The sequence below is a fragment of the Marmota marmota genome, unplaced genomic scaffold (assembly GCF_001458135.2).
Source record: "Marmota marmota marmota unplaced genomic scaffold, marMar, whole genome shotgun sequence".
NCBI lineage: Eukaryota > Metazoa > Chordata > Mammalia > Rodentia > Sciuridae > Marmota > Marmota marmota.
The window spans coordinates 45,437,718-45,449,008 of NW_026000037.1; the positions used below are offsets into that span (position 1 = coordinate 45,437,718).

The 11,291-nt window shown below is 36.3% G+C and overlaps 1 long non-coding RNA gene across 2 annotated transcripts in view; it reads left to right on the forward strand.

Moving 5' to 3' along the window:
- LOC125619405 overlaps positions 1 to 7,776 on the forward strand; it is a 65,394-nt gene extending 57,618 nt beyond the window's left edge. For both annotated transcript variants that reach the window (XR_007350937.1, XR_007350936.1), the window contains one exon: positions 6,205 to 7,776. This is a non-coding gene — a long non-coding RNA (uncharacterized LOC125619405). The remainder of the gene's footprint in view (positions 1 to 6,204) is intronic.
- Positions 7,777 to 11,291: the final 3,515 nt, after the last annotated feature.

The window sequence follows — 11,291 nt, forward strand, 5'->3', positions numbered from 1 at the left end:
CATTTAAATTTACCTTTCTTAAGAAACTAAAAACTGAAGTGCAAATTAAATCCCACATACATGGAAGGAAGAAAATAATGGACTTAAGAGTGACAATCAGTGAGAAGGAAACATACAAATAACAAAGGAAATTCAATGTAATCAGAAATTTGTACTTTGAAATTTTCAATATAATTAATAAAACTCCAGGGAAACAATACATAAAAGCAGAGAAGATTTAACCTAACATATAAAAAATGAAACAGAGAATTTTAACTATAGAGAATATTAGGAACAAATTTATACCTATATATTTGACAACCTAGAGAAAACAGAAAAATTCCTTGAAAAGCAAATGTATCAAAATTGAAGAAGAAATTTAAAAATTTATATCAATTATATAGTCTTATATCAATTAAGTAGATTAAATTCTTAATTTAAAAATCTTTCTAAGTAGAAAGATCCAGAATCAGAGAGTTTCACTGGCAAATTCTTTCAAAATATTTGAGGAAGAAAAAATTGCCAATCTTATAAAAACTTTTTCAGAAAATAGAGGAATTTGGAAAATTTCCCAGCTCATTTTATAAAGCTGGTATCACCTTAATGCCAAAACCAAACCTGCCAATATAGTGTTAATAGAGTAAATGAAAATATTCTTGCAAAAATATTATTAGGTTGAAACCAGAAATACACAAATAAGATATTGTGCCATGACCAAGTGGTATTATTGCAGAAAAGCAAAGTTTATTTCACATTTTAAATATTGGTTAATATAAATCATCATATGAACAGATTAAAGATAAAAATTATATGATCATATCAATAGATATATAATAATCATTTGACAAATCTTAATACCCATTTATGATAAAACCTCAGAAAACTAGAAATAGGAACTTTTTCAGTCTAATAAAAAGCACTTACAATAACCAACAGCTATTTTAATGGTGAACGACTGTATGCTTTCATCTAATATCAGGAAAAATAAAGATACCCATCACTACTACTTCTCTTCAATTGTTGTACTAGAAATCCTAGCCATTGCAATGAAAAAAAAAAAAATAAAATAAAAGAGGGACTGGTGTGTGGCTCAGTGGTAGAGTGCTTGCCTAGAATGTGAGAGGCACTGGGTTCAATCTTCAGCACCACATACAAATAAATAAAGGCTTTTAAAAAAAGTAAATTTAAATAAATAAATGAAAGTATACATATTAGAAAAGAAAAAATAAGACTGTATTTGTAGATGATGTAATTGTCTATGCACACATACTAAGAATTTTACATAAAAATCTCCTGCAGGTAATAAATGAATTTGGCAATATTTCAGCAAGCACTGCTAACACAAAATCAACTGCTTTTCTACATACTGTCAATAAACAATCAAGATATGTAATTTAGAAAATAAAATATGTAGGAGTAAATCTATCAATAGATACAAGATAATTATGCAAAAAATTAAATTATACTAAGAAAAATTAGGACTTAAATGAAGAGAAATACCATGCTCATGGATAGGAAGACACAATATTTTTAAGATGTCAAGTTTCTCCAAATAAATTCAATGCAATCCCAATCAAAATCATGGTATGCACTTTTGCAGGAATCTGCAAGCAGATTCTACAATTCATATAGAAATGTAATAGATCTGGAGTAGCCAAAGCATTGTACTTACACACCTAGTTTAAGATTTATTATAAGTCACAATAATCAGGGCATTTTTTATATATTATTTCCTTATGCCTTTATTAAGGGCATAAGGAAACATATATAGATAAAAGAACCAAAACTACATAACTAATGTTAGATTTGCCTTTGACAAAGATACCAAAGTAATTTCATGGGGGAAAGGAAAGACTTTATAGCAATGGTATGGGCAGTGGGGATCTTTATGGGGGAAAAATAAATAAATAAATAAACACACACACACACACACACACACACACACACACACACCTTTATAGAAAAATAGTTTAAATTTTTCAAAAAAAAGTTGACTTGGAATGGGTTATATGCCTAAATGTGGAAGATAAAACTAAAATCACTTCTAGAAAAAAAATATTATGAGGAAGTCTTTGCAAATTTTCAGTAGGTAAGTATTTCTCAGATAAGACACAAAGAGCATGAAAGATAGCCAGGCATGGCAGTGCATGCATATAATCCCAGTGACTCTATTAGTGACTCTGGAAGCTGAAGCAGGATTGCAAGTTCAGGTCTAACCTAGGCAACTTAGCAAGACCCTGCTTTAAATAAAATTTTAAAAGGCTGGGATGTGGCTCAGTCATAGAGTACCCCTGAATTCAACTGGCAGTTCCACAGTTCCACAAAAAAAAAAAAAAGAGAGAGAGAGAGAGAGAGAAAGTAATAAATTCATCTTTTTCAAAATTTAAAACTTCACTTTGAAAAATAACCACAGAAAATTATAAGGCAAAACACAAATCAGGAGAAAATATTTATAATATATACCTAAGAATTTGTATCTAAAATATATGCCAAATTTTTACAACTTGATAATAAGAAAACAAAAAACCCAGTTAAAAATGGGCAAAATATTTTAAAAATTTCACAAAAGTTGTATAAACAGCCATTAAAAATGAAATGATATTTAACATCATTAGTCATCAGTGAAATGCAAGTTAAAATCATGAGATACTTTCACTTCACACCTACTGGAATGGCTGAACTAAAAAAGATTAACAATGCCAAGTGTTGGAAATGATGTGGAGTAACGCAAACGTGCATGCTTTTTGGTGGAATACAACATGTTACTGGCATTTTCTTATAAAGTTGAACATATGCTTAACATATGACTCAGTAATTCTACACCTACATATTTACCCCCCAAAAAAGACATATATCCACACAAAGACTTGTACATAAACGTTCATAGCAGATTTATTCATAATAACCCCAAATTAGAAACAACCAAATGTCCAACACCTGGTAAATGAAGAAACAAATTGTAATACATTCACACAATAGAATACTGCACAGCAATAAAAAGTACACAACAACCTGGATAATCTCAGAAACATTATGTTGAGAGAAAAAAGCCAGACAGAAAAAAAAGGACATATTGTAGGATAATATTCACATGAAACTCTAAAAAGATAAATTCAATCTATGGTGATACAAAGCAGATCAGTTGATACCTAGGCTCAGGTTGCAGGATGGGAATTGAATGGGGAGAGGTACAAGCCTACTTTTTGTAGTGCTGAAAGTTTGTTGTCGGTTTTGATTACAGTAGATCCATGGGTGTACACATTATTTCAAAATCCATTACCTGCACAATTACGTGTACAATTAAAAGGAGGGTGCACATGGAAAGACAAAAAAGGATGAGGGAAAGGAACATAAGAGATAAAAGAAAATAAAACTCTGAACAATTTATGCAAAGGAAGAGAAGAAAGAAAATTGAAGACATCAAGAGTGTAAAATGGAGAGAGTCTGTACTACATACCTCACTTTTATGAACTTGGCACATTAGCATTTCCCTTAATCCTCACAACTTTGAAAGTTAAAAATAATTACCTGCATTTTTTTGATATGGAAACTGAGACCCTGGAAGATCAAATCATTTTCCAAATTTTCAGTTTGTCAGTGGATACCAAACTCTTTTTACATGTTAGTAACTTCCTTTGAGAGTCAATTGTCAGAAAGTGGGTTCTGCAGAAGTCAAAATAGAGTTTGCATTCAAAGTATGGGTCAGGTGTAGGTACATCAATGTTTATAGCAGCACAATTCACAATAGTAAGGTAATTGAACCAGCCCAGTTGCCCATCAACAGAGGAATGAAATAAGAAAATGTGGTAATACTTACACAGTGAAGTTTTACTCCACCTTAAAAAATAATGAAAGTAGGACATTTACCAGTAAATAGATGGAATTGGAAAACATCATACTAGAGCAAAATAAGCCAGACTCAGAAAATTAAGGGTTGAATGCTTCTTCTCATATGTGGAAGATAGAGCAAAGTAAGGGAATAAAGGGGGTGGGGTCAATTTTATAAGGATAGAGAGAAGAGCCACAGAATAGAAGAAGATTGAGGGGGAAGAGGAGCAAACACTGGATTAATTTGACTAAATTACACTATGTACCTGTGTAAATATATCCCAGTGAACTCCACCTTTATTTGTATCAATAAAGCACCAATTAAAATACAAATAAATAGAAGAAAAACCAGTAGAGTAGAGGAAGAGAATTATAGGAAGGGAAGGGGGAAGGAAAAGAGGAGGCATTTGAGACTCAAATGGAGCAAATTAAATTCCATACATGTATGATTATGTGAAAATTAACCAAACTCTCCTGTATAATTATAATACACTAACAAAAGCATTAAAACGAATAAAAATATGTATCAGGGATCAAGCTCTGTGGGAGGAAGGCTACAGAGGGGGTTTGAGCAGAAGTCAAACTGTGACACAGGCCAACAAAATCTCTATAATGCCAGAAGGATTGCAGCAAAGTATGTGGGCCCTCAGAGTGTCCCAGGTTGGGGCAAAATGGTCAGGTCCTACCATCAGTACTTCAATCAGTCATTAAATGTGGGATGCCCCAGGAAGAGCATAGCCTTTGGTGAGCTGGCCCCTTGTGGCAAACAGCTGACATCTGGAGGACATCTTCTTATAACTAGAGTGACAAATCCTTTGAAGAAAGATATAGATGACCCACTTCTGTGTCTACCACAATACTGAAGATAGAAAAGAATACATGAGAGGGGAAATATTCATTTTCTCCTGGCAGAAAAAGAATTTGAGGAGATGTATTCCCAACACCTCTCCACCATGACATCTCTGTACACTGTGGCATCTGTCATGCAGATCCTGGGGACGGGGCAACTCTCCAAGAGACCTCCCACCACTGACATGATTCCATGCCAAAACAGGAAGGAGAAGGAAGCATATCAGCAACTATAATGACAAAAATAGTTGCTAATATGTTTTATGTGCAGGTATGATCCAAAGTACCATGTATGTTTTAAGTCACTTTTAAGTGATTTTAAGTGTGAGTTTTAACTCACAGCTGTCTGTGATGAATGTTATTTTTAAATTTCCACTTGTCATCATAGAAACTGAGGCAAAAGAGATTTAGCTTCCAATCTAAGAACATATAGCTAGTAAGTGGAGATGTCATCTTACAGTGGAACCCACTTTCTTAACACCCACACACAATGGATCTCTCAGCATCAAAGACGTTAAGGATTTTTTAGTGTCATACTATAAATATACTTGATCAAGTGCCACCTGGAGTCCTACTGCTCCTTCTCAAAGAAAAGCCGCCCACCAAGTCCTCAGGTTACTCTTCCATTCCAGACAAGAACCTTCTGATTGAACACATATTTTTCCTAAGGCAATCTGTTCTGACCCACTTGGCCTTGAACCAACAGCTTTGCACACAAGAGCATTCATTGTATAGTGTCTCTGAAACATGAGGGAAAAATCTCAAACTAAAGAGCTATCAGAAGGGAAGACAGTAAATTTACCTTGAATTTGAAATGGGTTTTTGGGTGCTGATCCCCTGCCTCCACTATCCCAGATTGGTCTGTAACACAATCTGACTCTCAAAAACTTAAAAATAGAGATAATTGAACACCCCACGCTGTGATGTGGGGCCTTGAAATTCAGTACTGAATTCGGTGGTGGGAGGGCTGATTTGCATTGACTTAGTCATGCCCACCTCATCAACTTAGACAACTGATGCTAGATCCCTAGAGTTTCCTAGGAACCTAAGTGTGCCTACGAACACACTAGACAAGGAATCAGGCCAGGATTTTATTCCCAGTTCTGCACTTAACTAGTTCTGTAATCCTAGATAATTCACTCCGTTTCTTTAAGGTTTCAGCTCCTTTATCATAGACTTTGGGGTTTGGAAGGGATAAGTTCTTTTCCAACTAATCCTCAATTCTCAGAAATCAATCATAAAACTTAAAGTTCCAAGACTTGAGTGTAGGAGCTAAGACTTTAATTGGAAAACTATTCTTCCCTAAAATGCCTTTTTTGGAACCTATTTCATTAAGGCGGGAATATAGTCTCTTTGATCCCATAATGAGCCTCTTAAAACAAACAGGGTCCTCAGCATTCTATGTTGAAATAAATGAGGTAACAGACAAGCCACAAAGGGATCAACCCGTAGTCAAGAGGCAGCATCACTTGTGGAACAGCCAGGGTTGGGAGCAAACTCTAGCATGGTTCTGCAACAACTCATCTGACTTTACTCCTTGTTAAACAGGCTTTATGATGTCTGTGTCCTCCCAGGAGAAAACATCAGAGAAAGAGAAGAAAGAAGATCTTGATAAAGAATTCAGAAGATACATTTTGCTTATAAAATGATCTAGGCCCAAGAACAAGGAAAACATCTTATTTCACTAAGCTTGCAGGATGCGTTTTGAATTCACTAGATTCCACTCACCTAACCCAGAAGGCAAACATTGAATATGGCTATATTCATATTTTTTAAAAATGAGAGAGATTAAAAAGGAAAGCTGAAATGAACCTTGGAAGACCAGCTTCCCCCATTTGACTGTTAGATAAATTGACAGCCAGAGAACAACACTGATTTGTCCAGAGCTGCAACGAAAATTAGCTATAGGTCTATTACTAGGACTTGGGTCTATATTCAATTATTCATAGAAAAAAAAATATTTACCGAGCACCTAGAAGGAATGGACACTATTCTACCCTTCTACCCTTGAGGTTGGGCTATCAATAATCCCACAAATAAATGCAGAGTTAGAACTGTGACAAATGAGAAGTCACACAACACTATGAGGACACGGAGTGGTGGCAAGTGGCAAGAGAGGAGACTGGAAAGTGATGTTGAAAGTAAGTGGACCATAAAAGATGCTGTGGATCATGTTCAGTCATTCATTCGTTTACTCATTTACTCATCCAGCATATATGTTGAGTATCCACCATGAAAAAAGTATCTTACTGAGCGCGAGAGATTGAGCGATGAACAAAATGGTCTCTGTCTTCTTGGGGATTACATTCTAGTAGAAGAGAAACAAAGAAAATAAAGAAATATATAGAAATATAATGTGTCAGATAGTGACAGGTACCATGATGATAACTGAGGCAGGAACAGGGAGTGGAGGCTGAAGGGAACAGGGAGTGGAGGCTGAAGTATTATTTTAGAAAGAATGACTAGGCAAGCCGCTTTGTTAAGATGCATTTTGAGCACAGAGAAGTGAAGAAGAGAGGCATTCCGATACAAGAAGGACAGGGCTCCAAGTAGAGGGAGCAGCACAGGCAAAGGTGTGAGCTCAGAACACACTTAGAATATTTAAGGAATAGCAAAGAAGACAATATATGTAGAGCCCAGTCAGCAAAGGGGAAAGAATCTGGAAATCTTAGAAGAAGGAGTTTAGGGCTTTGGAGCATTATGCAAAGACTGGCCTTGACTCTGAATGGGATGGGAAGTTATTGCAATGGTTAGAGCATAAGAAGATCTGACTTTTGCTTTAGGAGGGTCTCTGTGGATATAGACTATATGAGTAGAGTCTCCTGGAATGTGGACTTGTGGCCATGGCAGCAAGCTAGCTCCTGCGGATGGTAGAGGACTGGAGGATGGGTAGAATGACAGTGTTTGTTTGTCATCTGGAGCTAGGGCTGGTCATTCTCCATGTCCTGGAGAAACATGAGGTTGGCTGCAAAGAGAAAGAAGGAGACAGAAGCATAGAAAAGTGTGGAGATAAGAAAAGAGTGGCATGTATTCAATGCCTAGTTCTGGTCCCTTCCTGAGTGAGGCCCAGTAGTCTTTCTAAATTAGGTAACTAAAACATTCTTCTGTGGCAATAATAAACACAACTTTTTAATTTAGTTGTTTCAGTTGTCTTTTTTTAAAAAACTTATGCCAAAGGATTATAATTAATGGTGATGAACACTTTTAAGAAAGAGTGGGTAAAGAGATTTTTCTTTTTCTTTTTTTGGTACTGGAGATTAAACTTAGGGGCCTTCAACCACTGAGCCACATCCCCAGCCCTATTTTGTACTTTACTTAGAGACAGGGTCTCACTGAGTTGCTTAGCACCTCACCATTGCTGAGGCTGGCTTTGAACTCATAATCCTCCTGTCTCAGCCTCCAGAGCCGCTGGGATTACAAGCACACGCCACCGCACCCAGCTCCAAGAGCTTTACTTTTCTTAGCTAGGTGTGGTAGCACATACCTATAATCACAGCTACTCAGGAAGCTTTGGCAGGAGGATCACATGTTCAAGGCCAGACTTGGCAATTTTAAAAAGACCGGGGAATGTACTCAAGTGACAGAGCACTTGTCTAGCATGCACAAGCCCCTGGATTTAATCCCTAGTAATCACAAAATAAAATAAATAGAAGATTTGTTTTTCTTTATGTTATGGTTTGAATATGTGGTGGTGTCCCCAAAAATCTCATGTGTGAGACAATGCAAAGAAAGTTTAGAGATGAAATGACTGGGTTATAAGAGGTTTAACATAATCAATGCATTAATGCCCCAATAGGGATTTACTTGATTGAAACTGTAGGCAGGTTCATGTGGCTGGAGGATATGTCTTTGGGGTATTTATTATGTGAGCTGAGTTTAGCACTCTGCTTCCTGATCATGTCCTGAGCTCCTTTCTTCTGTCACACCCTTCTTCCATGATGTCCTGCCTCACCTTGAGCCCCAGGGAATGGAGTAGGCTATCTATAGACTGAGACCTCTGAAACTGTGAGCCCACAAATAAACTTTTCCACCTCTAATTGTTCTTGTCAGGTCTTATAGTCACAGGAGCAAAAAAGCTGACTAAAATACTTTATGACCACCTAGGTAATTCTTGGAGTTCCATATCCATACTCATTGCTGCCACAAAAGAAAGTTCTAAGTTGTCCAATTAGGAGATAGAGAACTTATATGGCTTCATATTAACTTCCACCAGTAGTGAAAAGAGAATGAGGCTAATGAATGAACAATAGCCAAGAGAAAAATTTAGAGAAGAGACAACACTAAACCCATCTAGGAAGAACAAAGAATAATTGATCTTTCTAAAAGATCAGTGATGAGCTTTCAGGGAAATTACTATAAATGAGCAATTTTATTAAGTATGTTTTAAAAATTAATTACTAACATTTCAAAAAATCAGAATATTTCACTATTTTAAGTGATAATCACTATTTGAATTCCTACATTGTGCAAGAGTAACATAAGACATATCAGACTGAGAAATCCATTCCCCAGTGAAGCAGTGTTTTGATGGGATCTGAGAGTCAAAACTTGAGGTAGAAGGATCACAAGTTCAAAGCTAGCCTCAGCAACTTAGCAAAACTCTGTTTCTAAATAAAATATTTAAAAAGGCTGAGGATGTGGCTCAATGGTAAAGTGCTTCTGGGTTCAATCCCTTGTACAAAACAAACAAAAAGACCCTTTTTCTTGAAAAAATATTACTATAAAGCACTGTGTAATTAGGTTCCATTACTCCACCTTTATTCCCCCACCCCACCCCTGGCCATTTTGTCTCTTTCTCCCAACAAATGTCAGAGGGGAAGTAAAATTGTGGCTGGCAGAATCATGACACAGCCCACCAGAGTAGATGAAACTGTCCACAGGTTAGTCTGGTTTATTTGTACACCATAGACAAAACTCCCATATTTTATTTTATTTTGTTTGTTCATTAAAATGGAAAACAGAAATGAAAGAAAAATAATGAGCCATATTTTTTGATTGACAAAATAGGTCTTAACATGTTATGCAGAAATTTGGAAATTTTTCGTTTCATTGAATAGCTCATTTCATCAATACCAACCAAAAAGTTTTCAATAAAATGTTCTTATTTATATAAATTGAACTTGTTTACATAAATACATTACAATTGCACCCCGTGTTTATGCATTGCCTGTGAGTGAGCCTCAGAGGCTGGAGTGGAAGGAAAGGAGGGAATGGGCTATCCATGATGGTGTGGGTCTGAGATAATGTAAGATTCAGGGATGTGACAGAACATTTGGTACAAAGTATCACTTGATAATTTTTTGAAAGCTGAATATTTCATATTTTGTTTTGGGATTATGAAATGGGTCAATTTGAATACCAAAGTGGCCACATTTTCAAAATGACTGCATTAAAATGTCCCTTGCCCATTGCACACTAGGTGCTAATTATCAGAAGGTTCATGCACAGTTTGCAGCCTTGTGTAGGCAGAAAGATAGAACTGGCTTTTGCATATGTTTTATTTTGCTCATACAGCATTTTTCAAAAAAATGTAATCACCATATTTTAAAAATGTGAAGATTTAAATATAAAATTTGGATTTTAAACTTCTCTTGGAAAACAGGATACTAAAACTCTAGGTCCTAATTCTCAGCTGGCATTAATTGACTGGATCTGAATACAGGCTGACCGACCGGTTTTAAGTAGAGTACTGCAGTCCATCAGTCACCAGGACTCCTTTTGACTCACTGTACCTGCCTGTCTCCTCTAGGCACCTGCGTTTGTAGCCCCTTGAACATGAGCCTGGAGCCCTGTGATGAAGAATATAAATATAACTTAAAGCAGGGCAACTGCTACCTTTTGCCAACATGTGTAAGCACATGATAGTTCAGTGATGCCAGATTTTCCAATTTTTCGAAGTTGAAAATTTGTGTTTTTATTTAAAGTCTTTCCATTTTTAAAAGTTAGCTACTAATTCATTTTTCTAGTACTCTGACAAACAAACGTAAGACCTGAAACTACCAGCCTGAGCCTGCCTGGTGCCATTCTTCCCTGAACTGCAGGAAAGGCAACGGTGTAAGGAAGCCTTTGATACATGAGTGGCACTGCTGTGGCCCCATATCTAGAAACACAGGTATAGAAATCAGATCATGATTTTCCAAGGGCAAATCTCATTTAATTGAATCTATGGGTACATTCACTAAGCATTTTCTGTACACATGGGCACTGTGAAGAGGGTGGAGACCCAAATGGGACCAAACCATACTCTGGCCTTTAAGAAGCAGGCTGCCAACCACAACTAAATGAGTCGAGTGTTCAGCTACCTTGTCCCCAAATTGGAGTGTAGCCTTTTATCTTACAGAGGCCTCAGAAAGTTCCAGAGTTCTCTGTTACTAAGTACTCCTTTACTACTGCTTCAGGGCAACGAGTGTTGCTGCTGCTACTGTTACTATTAGAAACAGCCACTACTGCAAATACTACTGGTCCTATGATAACTGTTACCACCATATATTGTGTCTTCATTTTGTGTTAAGCACATTAAGTGAACAATTTCTAATGTTCACAATACTCCTAGATGATAAGTACTATTATTACACCTGTTTTACATATGGTTGATTTAGTCCAATCAGCTTTGTTGAGACCACATGTTGGTAATG